The sequence below is a fragment of the Aquila chrysaetos genome, chromosome 21 (genome assembly GCF_900496995.4).
Source record: "Aquila chrysaetos chrysaetos chromosome 21, bAquChr1.4, whole genome shotgun sequence".
Classification (NCBI taxonomy): domain Eukaryota; kingdom Metazoa; phylum Chordata; class Aves; order Accipitriformes; family Accipitridae; genus Aquila; species Aquila chrysaetos.
In genome coordinates, this window is record NC_044024.1 from 4,105,167 (window position 1) to 4,129,170 (window position 24,004).

Genomic DNA, 24,004 nt, shown 5'->3' on the forward strand with positions numbered 1-24,004 from the left:
GAGGCCGGCTCGCTGTCCGGCCCCGTGAGCCCGCCTGACTGACAGATAACCCTGTAAGCCATGCCTCCCAAACCGCAGCTTCAGTGGTTTCCCCCAGGCCCTGAGAGAACCTCCCCCACGCCACTCCCAGCATTTCTGAGGGACGCCGGGGCCAGCAGAGCCCCTGTCCCGCTGCGGGGAGCCTTGCGGGCCCCAGCCGCTCTGGCAGCTGCTCACGCTGTGCCTTGGCGGTGTCACACGGAGACGGGTCCTGCGGCTCTGTCAGGAGGAATGTCCGCTGCGTGCGTGGGCACCACGGCAGGCGGGGAGCTGAGGGCCGAGTTTCTTAGTATATCAAGGCTCTCGGCCTTTTTTTTGGAGGCTCGGTTTGCAGCCTGTCAGATGTGAAGCCGCCGACGGCTGAAGAGACAGGCACACGTCTCGGTGACAGGCACTCCAGAAAGCCTCACTCACCCTCCAACACCTCCAGCAAAACCGCAGGCAGCAGGTGCTGGCGCTGTCAGGAACACGCGCGAGGTCCGATGCCGACGTGGAAGGTGGTATTGGGTCTAGGGGTCTGGTTTTGGTAGGGTGGGGTGCTGCAGGCCCCCTCAGCCCCCCACAGGCTTCTCTGAGGAGAGGCCGGGGCTGCCCCGTGCCGGTTCCAGCCGGTTCCAGCCGGTCCCGGGCAGCTCCGCAAGAGCTCCTCCGCACGCAGGCCGCAGCTCCGTCGCTGAAGCCGGTGGTGCCTCTGGAAAAATGTATTTGAGGAAGGACAAAATGTTGCCTGGCAGCGAGGTGTGAGGGAAAAAGTGCGAGAAATGGCCCTGGGAACAGCAAAGCCAAGGGACAAGGAGGTGCTCCAGGCCCAGAGCGGAGATTCCCCTGCAGCCTGTGGAGAGACCGCAGAAGCACCCATGGAGGGGGCTTTTTTTGCCCGTGAACAGTCACTGGTAAGTGATCTCATCGTCTTTATCTTGACCTATGAGATTTTCATGGTCTTTTCTCCCTCTGTGCTGTTGAGGTCGGGGAGTGTGAGAGCAGTTGGGTGGGCATCTGGCAGCCGGCCAAGGAGAACCCATCACAAAGGAGAATCTGCAAATTCACAGTATGCTTGTTCCATCATGGAGGATGATGAGGAGTCTAAGAGAGTACATGGACTACATGGCACAAAAGCCTCTCTGCCGTGATGTGACCAAGGCCTGCTGGCTGATGTGACAGTGGTATCATCTACGCCATCACCAAATGGAGATGGTGGAGCATCTCTTCCTGGTACACGTGCCATTTTCACCAGTGCAGGTGCCTCCCAGACATCCTTCACTCATCTTGTCAACAAGAGACAGCACACTTGTGCAGTAAACTCAGTGTGGATCAAGAACAGCCAACGTATTCAGATTTGTTTTATAAATCTCATTGTAGAGGGATGGGCTGACTATGGTAGGCTATGTGACAGCTAGCAAGTCCAATTTATTTCATTCCTGCCAAAATGCCGTGCAAGTGTGGCTTGGCCTTTCAGCTGCTGCAGGCAAAGGACCAGAAATATAAGGCTGATCCAGTGCAGTATGAAACAGAAAAGCTGCTCCCTTCAAATACTGCTAAGATTATTTTGCCAGGCTAAGTGTTCATATACATTACTCCACATCATCATCACTGCCCAAATTCTTTCTTCATTTGAAGTTAAATGCCTTTCTTATGATCCTTACTAAGGTTGCATTGAAAACTGAAGTGAGTGTGGATGGTTATTTTATTGATTTTTTTTTAGGACTAAAACTAATGTTTCCATTTCAAATAACCACACTCTGAGAGCTCAGCAGTAATTTTTTGTTAAGAATCTTCCAGGTTGGAAAAAGTTATGATTCTAATTCTCCATTCTACTAGAGAACTGAAAAGAGAAGGTTATATGTTTGTTTCACAAAATTTTATGGAATATTTTAGATTCCTATGGCATTTGAAAACAAAATTATTCATCAAAATAGATGTACAAGACATTTCATTTCTTATGACAAAACAACCTGCTAAAAATATCAGCACACGTTAAACAGCAATACTCAAAGGTATTGGTAGGGTTCAAGCCCAAATTGCCTACATATTCCTGGGAAGAACAGACTGCAAAACTGTTCCTATGCATAATCTAACTGCATGTTAAAAGTGCTTTGAATTAAAATCTGAATGAAAAAGGAGTTGAGAGGTTTTTCCTACATCATCATCATCATCATCAATAATAATAATAATAATAATAATAATAATAATAATAATAATAATAATAATAATAAAGGGTAGCGTTGGAAAACCAAGCACAGAACTCTCCCTATTGGCTCCATTGAGACATCTGCATGAATAAAGAATTCTACTTTTTTTAGATATTCTTTGTCGTCTCCCTTTCCCAAAGATATAGGGCTCTGGAGATTACTAACTTTTCCAGTTAATTAACCTAATTCATCATGCAATTTTAATGTCAAATGTTACACTATTCTTAACTCCCATTTCAAAGACTCATCCAGGAATATATTAATTTTCTCATTTAACTTGAGTATTTTACTGTTTTACTATTTCTTGGTATTCTTAGGATTTTTTTTTCATATGGCTAAAACATTAACTCTGTCTAAGAAATATCAAATAACAGAGGTCACTTTACTGATTCCCATAGAAAAAAGAAGCTGTATATATTTATGCACTGGTCAATGCCCCAGATTATATTTAATGTTGGCCTTTATTGTCTTGCATACAGAGTTCTACCCAATATCAGTGAAACATTTTCTTCATTTTTTTAATCAATAATGACAAAATCAGTCCATTTAATGTAAATGTCATACTTTAACATAAATCCTTAATAGAACATTATAATCAACAAAAATACAATAGGATTATTATGTTTTTTAAATTTCGATTTGAATTTGTCTATCTACTTCAGTGGCTTCACTTGAAAATGGATCATCTCTATTTATTTAAATAATTTAAAGAATCTTTTCTGCCTGAGAGAGATTTTAGTGGTTTTATTATTATTAAGGGTATAATATCAAGCTAACTGCACTGTGCACTGCTTAGCTGAATAATGCTGAAAGAAATACTAGAAAACAAAACATGCATCTCTTGCTTCATTGCTTTGTACAAACACTACAGAAAGAAATATCAAAGGTAACGTAAGATGGATTTCAAACTGATCATGCAATCGGAAAGTTCAGTAGTAGTCTGTAAACTTTTAAGATGGCTCTGGGGCACCACTGCAGAACTAAGATAAAAGAACAGAGATGATTAGCTATTCTCCTAAAAGAATACTCTACCTGTAAGATGTCAGAAGGTTTTTGACCATGATCGTATTTTGCAGCTTAGATGTCTATCAATAGTAGATAAGACATTTTTGTTTTAAATGAAGCTTTCTTATTTTGTCTTTCTTGTGGAATTTATTTTTAACTCTATTGGTACTTACACCACTGATACAATTTGTAATGTATTTGCATTCAGTAGTTGTTCATGTGTTTTGCTGAAAAACTCCAGAAAGTAATCATTTATTGACTTCTCTTACCAAAACCACTCATTTTCTGAATACTATTTTCTTTTTTCTACATCTCTTTTTTTCCATCTTAGATAATTTCTCTAATTACAGAGCAGGGAATCTCTGAGCAGATATTTCACTGAATAGGCTGGACAGTAGTTGAAAGCATGAATCTTTTGTGAGTGAGAACGATATATAGGTTCATTTGGTGATGTAGTGGTATTAAATAATGTGGTACCACATGTTCAGTCCTAAGAGAGCTTTGCAGGTTATAAACTCGAGCATGATAAAAGGACAATGTTCTCAGACTCAAGGAGGAATTTTCTTCTCCTCTGAAGACCTAACTCCTAGTTAGGCAGTCTTGTGATACCTGTCTGCTGGAAAATTTGCCTTTTCACCTGCTTCTAATTGACTGCTTCACACTGAACAGAAGCAGCAAGGAGCTCCCAAAGGGAGCTAAGGTGGGCAGCGCTACCTGGCTGCTGATGGAGGCTAACAGAGAGTCTACATCTCTCTGTAGGCACCTTTCCTAGAATTTCTAATGCTGAGAGGCTATAGTTCTATTTGCAGGAAAATAGTTCTGGAGAGAGAAGCAGTTTAACCATCCTTTAATCTGTGAATCTCATAATTGTTTACAGTAAGTTTTCTTCTCTCCGTGCCAAACCCCAAGAGTATGGCACTGTCACTTAAATTGTATTGAAAGCTGTGCACAAGGCTGTTTACAGGGATTTTTTAAATTCAGATCATTATGACCCAATGATCAAGACATTACAGCAAAGTGCTAAAAGCAGAGACATACCAACAGTAAATATAGCTTGCATCTATGCCAGATTTGGTTATCTCCTGCACTCTGGGTTATTGCTACAGAGAGCAATAATGTGAATCATCTGATTAGAGCCACTAACAAAATTCTCAACATCAAAACCGATGAAGTCAGTGAAAGCTGTGCCAGGATTTTACCTACTGTATTCAGCACATTGTATTTGCATTTTTACACAATGCAGGATGTAATAGCTGCTTTTTAACCTTATGTTTTTAAAAATCAAGCAAGCCCCCTTTTAGCAAAAGGCATTTGGATTTACAGAAGTTTCAGACTGAGTCTCTTCTCTACTTGGGAAATACGTTTCCTGTTACTATTTCATAAAGCTATATAGGAAGTTTGAACAACAGTTGTATACCTCAGTGGATGGATTCAATGTGTTTATAAGTTAAAGCTCCATTAGTGAACCAAGCACAGAAATATTAGATGGAGCTTTTTATTTGTACTTATTTTTTATTTCTGTATTTTATGATTAAATTACTTGTTCAACCACATCAACAATTACAAAACATCAGATATCTGTGGTTTTCTTGTCAGTGACCCACTGTTTTCCTGCTTGTGGAAGTCTTTTGGCTCTGACACTGATAAATACCACAGAATAATCTGTTTCTATATTTAAATCTATAAGCACTACATGGTTGGCAATAACTGTTACAAGTATTGGTTTTGTCTTTCTCAGTTCAGGATAGTAATTCCATTTTCTGATTGCAACTTTGTTCAAACATTAAATTAGAAGATGTAGAAATGCAACCCATTGTTGAAAAGTGATTTGGTATGTTTTTAGGCTTTTTTTTCATTTGAGAACTATTAGTAGTATAACAACTTCTTGCTTAGTGCTTGTAAATCAGCAACCACACTGAAAAGCAGCATACTCCTGTGATGGAAACAAAACCAAGCTATTAAGATTAAACTACTTCCATGTCGGCCCGCTAATTAAATTGAAATTGGAAAATACGTAGCAAAAGTTAAAAAGAAAAGCAAATAAACAAACAAATGTGGGTTCAATTTATTGCATAGCCTATGTGACAGCATTAGTGAAACCTAGCCTGCAATTTTCAGGAGTATTTCTGTTTGCAGATCCTGTTTCCTTAGTGACCTATCTGCCTTAGCCTCAAAACCAGCAACTGCTTCACAGCTGGATATTAAAGATAATGGAAAATTTCTCCGTGCTCTGGGTGACTGAAGTGTCATCACGACCTCATACTTGAAGTGCAATAAAGAGAGCCAACCCTACATTTATCAATGATCCTATTCTACGAGGAAGCAGGAGCCTTTAAATCCCAGCTCTCCTCTGAGAAGGCACTGAATTTTGCTTCCAGTTGCTTTTACACCCTTTGAAATTAACTTACAAGTGCATTTCTTACTATTAGCCTTGAAATCCTAAATTGGGTCCATGGAATCAAGCTGGATTGTTTTCTAGTAAAAAGTGGCAAATTTGTATATTTACAGCCATACAATCTTCTTGTTTTAAGTGTTGGTACATACGCACCTTGGGTCAATTTTGTTGATAAAACTGAAGAAATAGATTATACATCTGTTTTACAACACTGGGATTAGTAAGAATTTTAATATTCTTTGTACATACATCATTAGTATAAGCAAATAAGACCAGGAACCATAAGAGTTACAGATCTGCTAAGAAAAAGGTGAAAAAGGGCTAACTATTTGTTCCTCATGACAGAAGTGCTTACAGCTTTACCCGTGAAGAGTAAAAAATAAAAAAACTCACTTAAAAATAGCTGTTCCCTATATTGTAATTCTCTACTCAAATGTGTTTTCCCAATCATAATAGATTTTAAAATACAATTATACTCTCAAGGTAAGTCAGATTTTAGTCTGTATCTAGTCTTCTCCTAGTAAAAACATGCACATATTGTGCCTTACTATGTCAACTCATTAATATAAGCTCACTTGGTTACCATGTTAATTTGGGCAGTCCAAAACTACTGCCAGAACTTCAAAATTGATTTGTATGTGGTGCAATGAACTGTTCTTACATCAGACACCTTTCATAACAGGATGAAACAGTGTAATTGCATGAAGCTCCTACAGGAGTGAAATTGGTATCTAAATAAGATTGTAGCAGAATGAGCAGCTCTTGAAAGCCAAGGTATGGGAGCCAAGATTCCCACCTTTGTCATGAATACAGTCTGTGACTTTAAGCTTCTAAAAATTATTTACCATAATTGTATGTCAGAAGAACTTTGAGGTCTTTGAGTAAAAGATGCTTTTGAAGTGCAGCTCTTGGAACCAATATACAAAACAGCTGTTGCAATAAATATCTTACAAGACACAACCAACTATCGCCAACTAATGGTGATATATTGATAGATTTGGAAATAACTATGGTAATCAGAAAAAGAATTCTTCTAATCCTAATGTGAAGATAGTATTTCCAGTTTAAGTACCATAGACCACATTCATATATGCCCTTAAATGACAATAAACAATCTAAAACCTTATTACCCTACAGCAGTGATGTCTTTAATTTTAATAAAAATATAACTGTGACATGCCTGACCTTATAAATAATATTGATGTCATAATTTTAAATATTATTTGAATGTCATAGTGGTAATAGCAGCCTAACTGGACTCATAACTAATACAAACTATGAAATTTACTATTTTACACAGTGCTTGGAAGAACACTAGCAGAAGGAGTAAGGAAAGTGTCCTCTTTGACCCTACCTCTACACCAGCCTATGACAAATTAAAGATGTAAAATGTTTAAATAATGTATAGGGTACACACAGTCCTGCTCCAAAAATAACAGGAGAAAAATTAACTTTTCTGCATTGTGAATCCAGAATTATGTTATGTTAAGGAATTGACATGTGCTCCCATTGACTTTAGTAATACAGAATCCGTACTTCAGCCAAGTAATTTATAACTCTTTTTATTAATAATGACAACTGACAGTATATCAGCTCCATTGCAATAAGAATCACTGGTTGCTCACAGAAACTCAGTGCTCATAAAACCTCTGACAGAAATCCACTTATTCTTCTCACTGCTGCCTTGTGCTTGCTCCTTTCTCTCATTAACCATACTCCCTTCTCTGCTTCAAACATGATTTCTTCTTTCAGGGGTTTGTCTTATTTGAATACAGAAATGGTATAAAGAAAGAGACTCTTATTTGAATTGTTTGTCTTACTTGAATACAGAAATGGTATAAAGAAAAAGACTCAAATAGCCACTCCATCAAAATCTCTGTATGCAAATCTCGTATGTTGTAGGTTTTAGTAAGACGAAAAAAAAGAGGTTTCCTTAGTTTGCATTCACTTTTCATTAATCAGATCCTAGAACATACCAATTTGCAATAACCATACATTCTGGAAACAAAAAAAGCCACAAGCTGTCTGGTAGTGTTCATGGTACTCCATACCGGCTTTTATATTCACTGTAAAATCCAGATAACAACAGAATGAAAAAAGAAGCAAATAAATAACATTTATGAGAAATAAAAAGGTAAAGGCACTCTACATTTTCGAACTTAGAAGAATGAAAGAGATATAGCCTGTCTGATACATTGCATTTTAAACGCTATGGGAGAATAGCAGCAATGAAAGGTAATAAATTAGGAAAGATGTATTTTCATTAGTGTACGATACATACTTGTTGTTTGACAAAGAGTTTGACAATGTAACAGATTGTAAGGTTGTAAGGTAAATGTTTCAATGAATTCAGGGTACTACACTTAGGAATCATAAAAAGAATTACTATTCGACACACTTTGTCCCACCCTTAAGGAAGTAATTTACTCTACTGCATTTGCAGATATGGTTTGCAGCATAGGTCTACCGTCTCTTCCTCTTTCTTTGTGTTAATGTGGATAGTATTATCTAGTAATAAAACCAGTTGCACATGTATTGCCTATACTAGTGCAAATGAGACACTCAGATGTCTCCAACCATCCTCAATGTTCCTGATCTAGGATCTTGGTATATGGACATCCTACATGGCACTAGTTAAGGTTGATTTGGGTTTATCAGTTCAAGCCCTGAGCTGCAAAAATCCAATTATTTCCATACCGTAAAGCATTTTGGTCGTGCTTTATGAATAAACACATAATAATTCCTCTGTACCTCCAATAATTCAGAGTTCTGAAGAACCAATATTGGTAGGGTCCAGAAGAGGGTAGAGTAAGGACACTATGGCTTAGTTTTTGTTGCTAATGAGATACACACATGTTTTTTCCCCCAGTGATTTAACTAATACCTAACAGCATGTCACTGTCATATCCTAGTGAAGACATCAGTCTTTTTTTGCCTCTGTACAGAGTCAAAGCCAGCATTGCCCTTGCTTAAGTTACCTCATGTTTAAGCTACCGTTTCTCTTTAATATTTACTTGTATACTTCATATTTAGAGAACAGCTTTCTGTAAACAGTCACAACAAAGCTCACCTATCTAAAACCAGAAGATGAGATAGAAACTGATTTTACTCAAATAATCTTTAATATGAAAATATTTGAACACTGTTGATATTCTCAAGTAAATTGCTTGAGAAGAATTACATTAAAAAGTGCCAAAGGTTTTTTAAGTACTCAGGCTTAAAATTTGACTTTTCAATTAGCATGACAATAGTGTCAGTGTTAATAATCACTAACCAGAATTAAAGAGGACATCCTGAGGCTCTGGGAAAACAAAATGTCTTGATGCATAAGAGTTTCAAGCACAGAACATACACATCTAAAAATATTAAAAAAAAAACAAAAAAGACAAAAAAAAAAATGTCTGAAATATACAGGCTCTTCCAAACACTTTAGTGTAGCCTTTTACATAGATTATCCACTTTTCTTTTTATTCTTTCTGAACCATTATCTATCTTCCTTCCATTAGTTATTCTTCATCTTTCCTCACTGACTTAGTGGCCTAACTCCCTTCTTTTTCATTCTATCACCACCCCTTGGCATCTGGGTTTTTTTGACTTTAAGATTGTCCAAACGCAAGATCTTCTCCACCTTCTCTAAATATTTAATTACATCTTCATTAGTAACTGTTTTAATTGCTATCTTTTTGCATGAATTGCTTTCCTGTCTCTAACATTTGCCAAAATGTTATAAATACCTCTTTCTTCTTTTCTTTCCCCAACAAAACCTCTGGACTCTGCTTTTTTAATTGTTTCTGTTTATCTTATACTGTACACTCAACATGTTAATTCAGTTGTTCTTCATATTACCAATATCTCAACCCAGCATACAATATAGTATCTTTGGGAAAAAAATGAGTGCTTCTTGGTGTATTTGTTTAACTATTTTTATCTTATCTTTCTAAGAAAGCAAGGTAAGTGCATTTATCAGATCCATCCTTTAAATAATTTTGAAATTATTCACCAATATCAAACAAATCAGATGTTGGAAAAGATGTCTCAAAGACAAAAAGGTCCTATGATGTTTATAGAACTCAGCAGCTACAAGCAGTAGGAGATACAAATGAGTCTTTGCAATGAAGGAATACGAGTGGATTTTAAACAATCAACTCACCAGTCCACCTAAATATATTGGCCAGCCAACTGCATGCATCCTCCATCCTGGTCATAGTACATGCTGCCATTTTGCCAGTGAGAGTGCTGGGAAGATGGAAAAACAGGATATTTCAATGAGCAGAAAGGGGAAGATAAGACTTTTTTTGGCACAGGTCGCTTATTGTCTAGTGTATCATTTAGAGGGCTGTTTATACAGGTGTACGTGTGTATCTGTCCATCCATCTAACAGTTAAAAAAATTATTCCAGGCAAAAAGATTATCTGATCAAAACAAATGAAATTAATTTTAAGAAGGTAACATACAAAAGACTGTGTGCAAAACCTATAAAGAATCCCTGAGTTAAGCCAAACCATTCCCAGCTGATAACTTCATTGATTTTGGGAGATGAAAGTCTTTTAATAAGGTGGAAAGAGAGAAAAAAAACATTTCACACAAAAGCAATAGGGAGAGAGTAATAAATAGGTATTTTTCCCACAGCCATGACTGAATTAACTTGAACTGAGTCCAGGTACCTGCACTCATAGACTGATAGACAAATTACTGAGAATTACTGTTTTAGGGGCAATGTTTATTTTTTTCTGTTCTGGAACTATTGTGAAATTAGGTATTTTTTAACTGACTCTATATAACTATAGTACTAATGTTCCTCTTCCTTTGGGCTAAGCGTCTTGCGATGATTTGCATACAGAACTGCTCTATAAAATATATAACTGTACAAAGATACTTCTCTCTGGGGGAAATGTGTCCTATTTTGACAAATAACCTATGTGTAAATGCTGAAACTGTATTATAACTGCCTACTTGGAATTATTAAGGATTGGAAAAGGTCAAGACATTTGCTTCTGCCTCCAAAAGTCTAACTCCGTTTCTCTCCATTCCAAAATTCAAAATGGAGCTATGAGAAGCTTTGGCTGCCCTATTTCCACTGATGATCATAGACTTATACTAGTACAAACTCAAACGCCTTCACAACAAGTCTACTTTTAAATTTTCTTTCTTATGAAAAGACTAGAAGTGTAGGAGCACAGCATGAAGGGTAATATAACAGAAGAAATTGCTAAGTCACTCTCCTTGCAACAATTCTGTATTTTGTCTAGTGGCAGCAATGTACCTTGTGAAAAACTATGGAAGGCCATGTTCCTATCCATGTCTAGAACTGTTTCATACACAAATACCTGCTCCTGAATATCTTTTTTCATCTAAAATTTCTACAAAACATTTCCTCACTTAGATAATTTTGACTACAATTGTTCAACTACTATTAGCAGCTGATATCATCTCTCACATCTATACATTACCTGAAATTATTTACATTCATGCAGTACTAGGTACATTAGTCCTGAGTTTACCATGAGTGTCAGGATTGAGAAATACATTAATTTTGTTACAAAGATTGTTTTTCAAGTAAAGTCTATATTTGATAGATAGCTGGATCATTGAAACTTTTAAGTCCCTTTTGGAACATGGAACAGCTAGAAGGAAAAGAAATTGCCAGTCTTGTAGGATCTTTGTTCAAATCCAGCTATGCAACTTGGTGACATTGCATAGCTAAAATGCTTTGCCTGTAAGCTGGCATTTTGCTTGTGCCAGCTGAGAAGAAATGGGGATTCTTGCTGAAAGGATATACTGAAAGGTCATACCTCAGTGTGAAAGAGTTGTATGGAAAAACCTGGTATGGAAGAGATATTGGAAAACTGAAACTTAACCAAGGGACATATAAAATAGCTTTAAGGAAGGAATATGATATTTGATGGGCACAAGTCATACTCAAATATGGGCTTTACAGAGTTGCTTTCTATATCTAGGATATAAAACATTTACTGTCTACTTTTGTCCAGCTTACTGAGATCACATGCATTCACAATCAAGCCTTTTCTTTATTTACCATTTCCCAAGCTCTGTACCAAGAACTTGCAATAGTGATATTTTCAGTTTTGTATAACATAAACATGTTACAGAAGAGACAGTCCCCTTGAGACCTATGAAGCACACCTGCTCAGCAATTTCTTTTCATATTCAGACTTGTCAGTTGTCTTCTTTCCAATCCATTCAATATGTGTCATGTTAATTTTATATCATTTGAGTGTCTTGAAATCTCTTGCGGTACCACGCCAACACACACTTTACAGAATATGTGCATTATGGCATTACAGCTGTAGTCATTAACAGTGGAAAGTTTACCTAAAAACTTTCTAAGAGTTGAAAAGCTGTAGGACATGGGGTTTAAGACTCGTGATTTAGGACTTGTAAATATTCAAGTATTAAATAGAATATGACAATTCAGAAGCACAAAGGAAAAAAAGATTAATGTGAATAAAAACCCCTACTACTGGAGGTGACATAACAAGCAAAACTCTGAAAGGTCTATGTTCATGAAATTTGCCTGTCTCCCCTGCTTCAAAACAACCATGTCCTCCAGAACGGCTTCATTGAAATCAGAACCATTGCCAGCTATAACCAAACATGGGACAGGAAAAGATACCTGAGCTTTTTGACACAGTGAAAAAACATCCTAATTCTGTATAAACCAAGTTTCCCTCAATCGTTGCCAGCTTAGCTGGTGAGACACCAGCTCTCTGCAATGAAGAAAAAATTAATCTTATCTCACATTTCATATATGACTGTAGGCCAGGGTAGATACAGTTGTTCCAAAATTTTCCTGGAGTCCTTTTACCTCAGATTATTTATTCTCATTGTCATAGATATTTCTTTTCTAACAGGGCTGATATCAAAGGACAAGGTTCATAGTCTCAATGTGTACTTATAATGATTTTGCCCCTCCAGTGAACTTTCAGTTCTTGCTATTAAAAATTTATTTAGAAGATTTTTTTCTTGTTACTTTCTATCCCTTGTATTCTTTGAACAGGAATTCAAATTAAATTATGTAGAAACTAAATCAGGAAAAAGAAACATATTGCATTGTATGAATAAATACAAAAGACCTTTTAATTTTCTCACAGTATTTTTTTCTTTTTCATGGTATGAAATCACGTCAGATATGGTCACGATGTATCTAGTCTTGCAAGTAGAAGACAGTCCTATTTTCATGATTTCTGATCTTCTATCTGTGTTTTTGTTTACACAGATGAAGTTAATAGTCATTAAAGAAGCTAATCAAAGGAGATCTTCAGACAGATTTAAAAAAAAGCTAAATCTAGCTGTTAATATTTGATGATTTATTAAAAATAAATAAGCATATTTGTAAGCTACATATTGGACTTAAATTGTTCTTAATATTGACTTTCCAGTCTATCTTAAAATATTTGGACATTATATAAACTTTAATTCAAAGATCAATAGCTTCAGTTTAGGCAGAAATGTCACTATGTCTTAAGGGAATAAGAGTTTATTTCAGGAAATATGAAAGTAAACACTGAAGCAGGAAATCTATTTTATTTCTCATAAATACTTTGTTTCATCAGCTGTGCTAAAAAGATTAATTGTTAGCACGGTTAATTCTTCTACTACACTTCTTACAGTGTAGGTATTACACTGTAATTATTAATGGTCAGCCAAAATCAACTCATACCAGAATGTTCCATCTAACTTCATAATTGTTTATATAACTCTAATCAGGATGGAAAACTTTATGAAGACTGTTGTGTATATTTTATTTTTCATCACCAAAATATCAGTGAGAGAGTAATAATAAGAAAACTAAACAATAAAAGTTTTGATGTGAGGTAGCTTGGCACTAAACTTTTTGTCAATTTTTGTCTTTTAAAGTGAATGTGATCAAGAACAAGTGATTGCTGAATGTGTGGTTTAAGTATAATTCTTCATCGGAAATATTCTAGAGATTATAGCAGGGATTAGGTCCCAGAATTTGCATCAGGATGCTGAATACCCCTCACTTTTTGGGCAAGGGAAAAAAGAGCTTTTATGTTTGAGATTTAAGTCTCAGTGACAAATGACTGATTTTATCATGCTGCTCCCCTACATTAATAAAGTTGAAAAATATGTAAAAAAACCCTAAATTTACATTTTTATACTTTAAAAAATATACAACTAAATTTGAAAACTTGCAGTTTCATCTACTCAAAGTTTTCCATATTAAGATAAAAATAAATTCGAGTAAAAATAAACAGAAAAATGTACATTGAACTATTTAAATGTGAACTGAAATGTCATGCTAGTTCTTTGACAACCTTATCTTCTGTGATTATTGTCAAGAGTATGAATTTTGCTTTATCCAGATCAAACAGAAGAAAAATAAGTCTGAGAAAGGTTTATAGGGTTTTCACTATTCATGTGAAATACATATATAATGTTAGTCTACAAATCCACACTTTTGTTTTTAAACTTAATGACATTTCACCATTGACTTGCTGAAAGAGCAGCACTTAATGCCATTAAAATGTTACTTTTCTCCTAGCAGGCTCTCAAGCTTCAGTCTATTGTGTGCTTTGTCTCAAGAAAAAAGAAAAAAAACAGAGGAGGCTTCAGGGAAACTTATTTTCAAATAAACACTGCTGTTCTGAGCACTTCCCACTTAAAACATAATGTTAAAATACCACACTGAATTACCTTCAGCTCTTTTTGCTTTTTCTTAAAAGGAGAAAAGTATATGACACTGTAAGGTGAGGAAAAACTTTTGTATTTTAGGCAAAACCCATGAACATTTCTTAGAGCTACCTTTAATGAAAAGTACATTTAAACAGTCAACAAAAATTACTGCACTGTTCGTTCAGCATGTAGTAGTACTGTAGCATACACAGAAATATCACCGTTAATTTGCCCATCTGTCCAACAGATTTAATATGCCATCTCTCCCTCTTTCTTTCTCTAACTGCCTACCTACATATAGTACATCACTGAAAGAAAAGTAGCTTATCAAATGTTTTTTTTTTTTATATACTTCAGTCTAGAACTACCATTTGTAGCAGACATACAGCATTATTTCTCTCTTGCCCTTCTCAAAGCCTGCAGAGAAATGTACTCCAAAGTGCATGCTGCCTCCAGTTGCATCTGTTTCCCTTTTGGAGCCTTTGCTATGATGTCAAATCCATTATAGGAAGTTCACAACAGCATTTTTTGCTAACAGTGCTGTCAAGGAGACAATAAGCAAGTAATGAGACCTCAAAAGCTATGTTAAAGAGATTTCAACTGAATAAATTTTATGAGAGAACTGTGTTTCTGGACGCAGAGTTTTGAGGTGATTTCTGTTGAATTCCTGGTCCTATACCTAACAGGCCTAAGAATTTGCCATTTAGTTCCAAGTAGTCAGATTACTTTCTAGAGTAGGGAAAGCATTCAAATATTTAACATAATCTTCCCATCTGGATCATAATTTGATGGTTTCAAAGAGAATGAAAAAAGAAGTGAAGGCCATTGTTTTTGTACATAACATTTTATCCATACTCAATTCTTCTGTTCTCAGAGTATCACAGAAGCTAATGAGGTATGAAACATTACCAGTCCTGGGTTATATTTTCAAGGCAGGCATGAATAATTTTTCCCACGAACTATTGTTTCAGGAAGAGGTTGAGATTTTTATCTACCAGCATTCAGGGTTTCCTGTTAGTTATACCATATAGCTCCCAAAATAAACTCTTGTGAGTACTATTAGTCCTTTTAGCTAATGGCAATCTGTATTTGCCAGACACTTCAAGAACTTTATTTTAGTAGATTGATAATTCTACTTCTACCGATAACTGAGAAATATGTAAGACAATGCATTATTGTCTTATACTATTTTTATTCTCAGGAAGGAAACTGAATTGAATACTGCGCCATAATTAGCACAAAATTATTTAACTGATGTGTGACAAACTCTACACAATTAAAAAAGAATATGTAGGGCAACAGGTAGCAAACGAAAGGGGAGCTGGGAAAACATACTAAAACAAATAGTTTTTATGGTTCTTCATTACTGAAAATCTTGCTTTGCTACACAGTATCATCACTAAGATGAAGTAGATTAGCACTCACAACTCTAACGCAGATAATTTTGTCAAGGTCATTAGGTGTTCAATAGTGTTTAGTAAAGCTGTAAAAGAATTGCACCTGGATGACTCTGTAATGGTTTGTATATCAGGAAATGGGAAATGTCGTGCAGATTGGTTACAGATTATTTTAGGGGATTAGTTACAGTGCTTGCAGATGCATTTGCTAGGGGTAAAACTAGGCAGACAACAGGTTCAGAATCATCTGTTATAAATTCTAATTTTGTACCCGGCACAGGCCTATCAATTTGTGTCTAATTATATTCTTCCATGTGAGATATAAAATACCTCAGGGTTTCTATAATAAAGGCTCATTAATGTGGACGAGAAATAATTCTGAAACTCTTTCTGCCAGGGCTAATGTTAATACAGATTTTAATTGCTCTTACAGGATATTAAAACACAGATTTTTTTATTTTTTTTTAAATTAGTTTTAATCTAATCATTAAATGGAGCCATTTTTGTAACCCTATATTTTCAAGTATTGCTTCTTACACTGCTAGATAATTGCGTCATTACCAGTCAAGTTGAACCAGAGAATAAAAGATGAATGCATAAAGTATAAAAGGCAATATTATCAAAGATATATGAGAGTCAATGCCCTTCAATTCCTTGTAATTCCCTCTTCTACCTTTAAAATATCCTCCTTCTGCTTAGATAAGTACATATTCTAAAATATACTTATACAAATAAAACAATAAGTATTGTGAATAAAGAAGAATTAGTATTTCATTATAATTTAAAGGAAGTGAAGATTTTTCTCCAAGGTAAAAGCGAAAAGCAAAATCCCTCCAACAAAGACTTTTACTTTAAGAACCAAAATTGCTAACCTTTGATGTCAAGGATATAATTCTTCTGAAGCTAGTCTGGTCAGGTCACCAGAAGGTGAAAAACAAGAGCAGAATAGCATTCCAGATTGATATTAGTTGACTTCGAGGGCAGATAACTTAACATCTCTGTTCCTCAGTTTCCCATGTTTTATGGATGAAGAAAAAACATTATTTTTACCCACAGTAAAAAGCACATTCTCTATTGTCAAATTCCGAAAATACCACTGTATTTCAATAGCTTATTGGAAATAGCATTCAAGTAAATATTCTGTGCTGAAAAAGAATAATATTCATGGACTTTGTGGTGATGGAAGAGACACTTTTATGCACACCTTGTCAAACTGCAAAGTACCACTAGCCTCAGGGCTGCTATCATTTGAATAGATGACAGGTGCATTTGTCACAGGATGCATACTATACAGCCACCTAGATAAATATAATATATGATGGGCAAAAGGCCCTTCATGTTTTAAGTTTTGTCAGGAGAAGGGGGAAAAGACAAAAAATGAAAGATTCTCACTTGGCATTCTAAAACAGTAGCAGATTGAAAAATAAAGCTGATTTGAAGAAGCAGTTCTTGTGGTAGAACTGACAGTTCCTTTATAAAAGGGAGCTGAGCTAACAATAAACTGATAAATAGATTCATAAAACCAGTATGTGTGTTCAGTAAAGTGAGAAGGGGACTTACAAATGTACTAAATTTTGATACCTTGGATAAGAAGTAACAGCGGAGAAATACAAGTTTTCTGTACATTCATGTGCTTAGCAACATGAGGAATATATTAAGGTATCTTAAGAGAGTGTTCAACTTAAAAACTTGTTACCAAAATATCTTACAATTTCTTCCTCCCATGAAGAAATTGTATGAAAATATCCTGAGAATGGTATTTATAAAAACCTACTAGGGAAAAACTCTACTAGGAGTCTTTTCGGAAGTTACTGTATCTTCTTGCAGATTATAATAGCTGAATACAAATCCAACAATAGATCTGAGTAATGTCTGTTCGACATTGAATAGATCAGGTAGGATAAACAAACAAACAAACAAAGTTGTAAAAGAAGGAAATTGGCCAGCTATTTCACAAACCAGAATTAATAATCAATAGCCTTTCTATTCAGGGGATATATGCTTTAAGATTTAACAGTTGACTTTTAGAAGAAGACTTTTTCAGTGATGCCATAAACTGATTCCACTTAAGAACTGTAAAACTTATATTTGTGCTAATAAGTGAACTAGAGAGAGAACACTGTTGAGTTTTTCCTCTTCAGGAAATGGTTTCACAGTATTTCTAGAAAACTAGTTGCTACTCACAAATGTCAGTGCCTTAATTACCAGTTAAATTCATTTCATCATTAACATGCCATTTATTTGTATGCACCATTAGCTTTTCAGGTTTCAGTTTAGAAATAAATTGTGACTGAAAATTATGTGACCTAAATATCCTCCACATAAATAGAAATGACCAGTACTGGGAGGTAACAGGCCAAATACAAGAACTGAAAAGACTGGTTCTGCAATGAAATGCTCCCAGAAATGTCTTAGTACAGACTGGCCACTGCAAGAGTGTGTTAGCAACCTGACAGACAGATTTCTTTCTCTCCCTAGACACCAAAGGCCTTCCCTAAGCACCCAGTTGCTTTCCCATTTAAGATTCGTCATATATATAACTTTCAACCTTAGATTTATATTGGATAATCTTTGGAGACCTTGAGAGAGAGAAGGAGGATTTATATCAACATTCACATGAGAGCGTGAAGCTAATGCATTCTTTAAAATTATTTGGATAATTTACAAGCTTGATTTTTATTATAAGAACTAAATATCTATTTGGAGACGCAGTCTTTCCTTCTTTTCTTCCTTCTTTCTAAATGCTGTTATTAAAAAAAACAAGTAGAGATGTGTAGACTTCAGCATATCTATTTTTATGAGTTCCCTTGGTTCTTCAATTTAAATACTTGATAAAATTCATGTTACAATTATTTACAGAAATTAAAACCTCACCTCACTGCAATTCCATCTCTTTCGCTAAATGTGTAGTGATTTGTAGCTGGAAGAGCGCATACAGGTTCCATTCAATGTTTCACATGCTTCCATTCTGCTTCCCCTCTCTTGTTCCTCCCCAGGTCTGTGCTCCCACACCTGCCTTGCCTTCAGATGCTTCATCCCCCACTGGGCTTTACTGCCTGCATGAGTTTTGCTTTCTTCTCTCTACTGTTTTCCAAAGCAGCTTTTCTGAGAGTACAGTGGATCTTCCTTCCCAAGTTGTTTAGCCATCATCACATCACCATGTCTGACTGATCTGTGGGAATTCCTACAGAATTCATAGGTCAAAAATGATAACTGGTTAGCTAAGGATAAGACCTTCCAGAAGCTAATAGTTTGGCCTAAGATAGAGTTAACTTTCCTTCAGTTAGGGGAAAAAAACCCTCCAAACCCCAAAAAAGATAATTCCTTTACAGTGCAATTTCTTTTGTCAGATTTCAGGCTCCTTCCCAGGATTTCCCCTAATCTCTTCCTTAGAAATAATTAAATGTTTTATCAGATACTTCCCCCCAAAACAGAAACAGCTTGCACAGAAATTTTCAACCTGAACTGCGGATATATGATAAAGTTATAAAAGTCTGATGCAAACATATAGCAGAAAACACTAGGCAACTTTAACACTGGGCAGCACTACAAACTTCAAGCACAGAACAACATGTAATTGTGCAGGAAATAGAAGTATGGAGCTTTGTAAAAGTATTGAAATTAAAAGAGGGCTGGCTTTGAGGGAGAATTATAACTTTACTGTGGACATTTTATATAATTATATTAATAGGATGTAAAAATGAGAACAGCAACTCCTGCATAATTTAAAGTATTGGTTGTGAAACTTCCTCCTTTAACAGCAAAAGGTACAGCAAAACTTCTCACTTCTTAATATGAATGAGAAAAGATGGCTTAATGAAGCTAAAACACTTAAAATTAATACGATAATATTTGTGTTTCACTACCGTTTTATGTTTCTACAATTATATAAAAAATTATTTCTAATAGTTTGCAAAACCAGGAATACTAAGATAAATGAAAAGGCAAATACCAAATGCTGGTCATTTCTACAGAATGATAATAACCTCTGCATTTTCCTTAAAAATCTTGGGGTTTGGGTTTTTTTTCTGGTATTTGTATGTTCAAATGGCTTGGCATCTTTTTTCTGTCATCCTAAATATTTACAAGATTCTGAAAAGCAAGTTAATAATGATTTTTCAGACAAACTAACAACATAAATGTATTAAAAGTCCTTCTGTAGGCTTTAGTGAGTTCCAAATACATTATTTTTTGTGCAATGTGGAGAACAAGTATATGCGCTGAATCAATAACAAACATCCTTTAAGAAGCAATACAATTGTTAAACAAGGAATCATTTCTAAATAAATATCTCGGTCCTATAAAGAGGTGTGACACTGGTATTTATATTTGACTTGAGGCTCACAGACTACGTAAAGACTCTGTATGGGTATAATATCTGCATCCGGGCATCAGTTCACATAGTAGGTTTGATTTCTACACAGGGGAGTCCCGTTACTAAAAGTTGAAAATATTTAAAAGCACTAGATTAAATTTTTGCTCTTACTGTTAACCTGAACATTTTCATGCTCTTCTTCTGCCTAAGAGCTCTGCTTTCTCAGTATCATCAGATACTGACCATGACAAGGTGGTCTTTCCACCAGGAACTGAAGACTCAGAGCCTGAAAAACAAACAAACAAAAAGCATTTATGTCTTAACGAGAAAAGCCTGTGCTAAAAATACCTGTCCCTGAAATGTCATGCCTGAACAAGAGACCAAGTTGCCGGTTCTCACTAAGTATCTCTTCAAAAGGTATTTTTCAGAGAATTTTTGACTGCTTAATAACTTCCCATTAGTGGACAATTCCTTTACTATTTTTTTTCAGACTCAGTCTAAATTTAGTTTTTTTAAAAACAAAATAAATAACTATCTTAGCTGAGCCAATAGAGCTGCACAACCCCTTTTGGTTGTTCATTCCTTTGGGCTGGAAGCTTTTCCTTTCTTATATCTGCTAGTGGTATGCATACCTGGTGTGCTACAATTGATGACACCTTTTTGTTAATCACAAGGAAAAAAACCCTACATTTCAGAGTGATAAATGTTTTCCTTTGACATTTATAATTATCCCTACCTGTACGGAGAATACAGATACGTTTCATTTCCAGCCAGTAGTACAGACGGCATGCTACATACAGGCTAATAAATTTGAATAGTATCCATTTTTTTTTTCAAAATTTTTTTTCCTATGAGAATGCTTAAATTTATATTACACCTTCTTTCTTGTTATCTCTTTAATCTTTGCAAGTACACTATGAAATTAATAGAAAATCACAAGTAAACTTGTGATGTAGTTAGAGATTTGAAAAGTACAGCCATAAAATACTGATACCCATTTTTCCAATGTGAATTTTTAAATGAAAAATGGTTCACTAATAATCCATTCACTTAAACTGTAACAAAAAAATACTATTGAATGTGCTATTTTTTACCATGCATTCACCACATGTCCATTTAATTACAAAAAGGCTGAAACAAGTAGTTGTTGGGGTTTTTTTTCTCTCTTAAAAAACCATAATGCATGAAGTAGCAGACACCAGCCACTAGTTAGAGAGATTTGTAAACCTTCAGGGTAAAATATTTAATAGGATAGATATGGTAATACAAAGTTTTATACTTAATTTTAATGAAATTAAACTGAATTATATGAACTGTAACAGATTTTGTACAACATGAAAGGTAAATAATGAGGCAAAGAGTCATTGCTTATTGCCTATGTTGATGTATTTATGTAATTGTCATCTGGTTTATTATTCACATGGGAAAGATTTGAATTTTTAATAGATTTTAAGTTCTTAAACAGCTGTCCTACTATCCAGTGGTACTTAAAAGAGTTTATACATTTTCATAACTGCTTTATAAGAAGATATTAGGCTAGATGTGAAACACTGAACACTACTCCGAAATACATTCTGTACAAAATGAATGCTGTTTTTTATTTAGACACAATTTTCTTCCTAATTATTTTCATTTTGATTTAAGAAACGAATGTTCAAATAGAAGTGATTTAGATTTATGCACATGCTTAACTGTGTGCATTTTAGCTTCTGCTTTTTTGGTTTTTTGGGGACTGCTTGCTACATAAAGATAAGAGGATGGCTCAGACCCGAGGTTGTTTTGAAATTAAATAGCTATGGTTAGCTTGAAGATACTTCTCCAGTCTCTTGTGACCAGAAAATATGTTGAATTAGCACATAGATTTTTACTTGAAGTTAGAAAATGGAGAAAATCAGTGGACTGTGATTAAAAAAATAAGGATTGAAATTATGCCTATTCAGAAGTACTTCTGATTGTGCAGGTCCTACAGGTAAGTATCTAAATAAGCCACATAACCAAAACAAGTGTTTCAGAATCAGGATTACGTTTGCCCATACTTCATTCTGAAACAATTTAATTTTTATTTCTCTTCTGGAAGACTTTTATTAAACAAATAGTACATGTGGTAGGTACATGTCATTTCTGCTTCTCCTAACATAGAGTCATAAGGACATGCCTGTTAATAATATGAATTTTGTTTAGCCATTAGATTAGAAACATGAAGGACATAAGTGAATCATTTATAGTTTCTTAATTCTCTGTGATGGATTCAGGTCATGTTTTCTGTTACATCAAATCTGATTGCCAAATTGTCAGCTCTAATGCAAATCTCAGTTTTAATCTCCCCTGCAGCCCAATTACAAAATTAGTTTTTGATCAAGTTCATAGATTTTAGAATTATCTTCTCATTATAAATTGAAAAACTGATGTTTAAACTTGGTTAGTGTATGTAAAAATAATAAAAACTACTTTATGGGGTACTAATAAAAATTGCAACAAATTCTTAAAAATGAAGTAAAAACCTTCCCATGCCCAGAATGTGAAGACGACTACAAAGTTACACAGTGCATGTAAGGAAAGGAAAAGATAAAAACTTCAGTAATCTTCTAGAAACTGATCTTACTGAAGCAGTGAATACACAATCAACAAAGAATACTGTTACAACTTTGTTTGAGGATACTGTCTGGGCATAGCCTACAATTTTATCACAAAAATTAAGCGTATCCATTCTGTGAATAGAGCCAAGTAGGAATTAGGTTTTCTTCCTCTGGGTAAAACCCCTTTTCTTGCTACAGTTTGTTAAACCAAGCAAGTTTTTAAACCTAAGTTCAGAAAACATACATTTTCATATGATACACAGCATTAAAACCATACAAATCATAGTTGGATGATTGCCTACATTTATCTTGAGAATGAACGTGAGCTGGCCAGAATTTCAGTTGGCCCTGCTGACACCTTTTTTCCTTTCTATGAACACACCAAAACCAAAACCCCAGGCTTCTAAATTCTAAAGCTCAGTTTAATTCAAATTCAAAATAGAAAAATGGACTTCATAAATACAGAAACTCATTTCTGCTGGCAATAGCAGCATAAAAGGGTCTTGCAATCAAACCTCACTTTTGCCCATGGTCACACGGGAGGGCTTTCCAGCTGATAAACTCTGGTGATCACCTCTCACTGCAAATCTCACAAGTCTCTCTCTGTGTATCCTTTTGAGTGTGTTTCTATTCTTCACGCTGGTAGCTGATTGTATGTCTAGGAGTGTAGAAAGCAACCTGGACACATGCTGTCAGCTTGCCATCACCCATGCAGCCCAGCAGCTCCTCATCCCATGTATGATCCCTTGTGCCCTGGATGCAGCAGCAGCCTGTGAACATCCAATCCATTGCACTAGAGCAAAACAGGATATACAATCCATCATATGTAAATATCTTTTATTTAGGATGGCCCTTAAGAAACAAGTTATCTTTGCTCTCTTAATCACATATGCCACCACTTACAACAGCTGATTGTGGAGAGCACAGCATTTGGGTATCAGTAAAACAACAGCAATAGATGTACAGAGGCCAATTATTAAAAGAAGGGGGAAAAAAAAAAAGTAAAACCCAAAAGTTTAATGCATACTCCAGGTGTACTTTAGTTATTCATACCACTCCTCTGGCAAACCACCCTGCCTGAAAGTGTGTGAAAGGGACATGAAAAATGTAGAGGAAAAAACTCAACACTGACAATAAAAGGGGCATTCCTTTTGAAAAGCAAAATACCGTCATGTGACCATTAGAGAATCAGAAGACATAAGAACGCCAGCTTGCCCTAGAAAAGCAGATAGCATTACAATGGTTATTTTATTCATAATGGTATTTGGTTTTATCAGTAGCATTCATTCATAATGTGCTTCTCCCAGCCCTAGCACAGCCTGTCTTGCATACACCTACCAACACCACATTTATTTTATGTATGTCACTGTCAAAAATTGGTTGACAGTAGGATGGGGCAAATTTAACTGTGTGCTTTGCAAACCCTACAC

General features: G+C 35.5%; 1 long non-coding RNA gene across 1 annotated transcript in view; it reads right to left on the bottom strand.

Moving 5' to 3' along the window:
• The window catches only part of LOC115333552, a 33,449-nt gene extending 9,795 nt beyond the window's left edge, over positions 1–23,654 (bottom strand). Inside the window, exons 1-4 of the long non-coding RNA XR_003920842.1 lie at positions 23,095–23,654; positions 20,170–20,284; positions 18,558–18,867; positions 9,779–9,864 (exon numbers count right to left, since the gene is read on the bottom strand). This is a non-coding gene — a long non-coding RNA (uncharacterized LOC115333552). The remainder of the gene's footprint in view (positions 1–9,778; positions 9,865–18,557; positions 18,868–20,169; positions 20,285–23,094) is intronic.
• Positions 23,655–24,004: the final 350 nt, after the last annotated feature.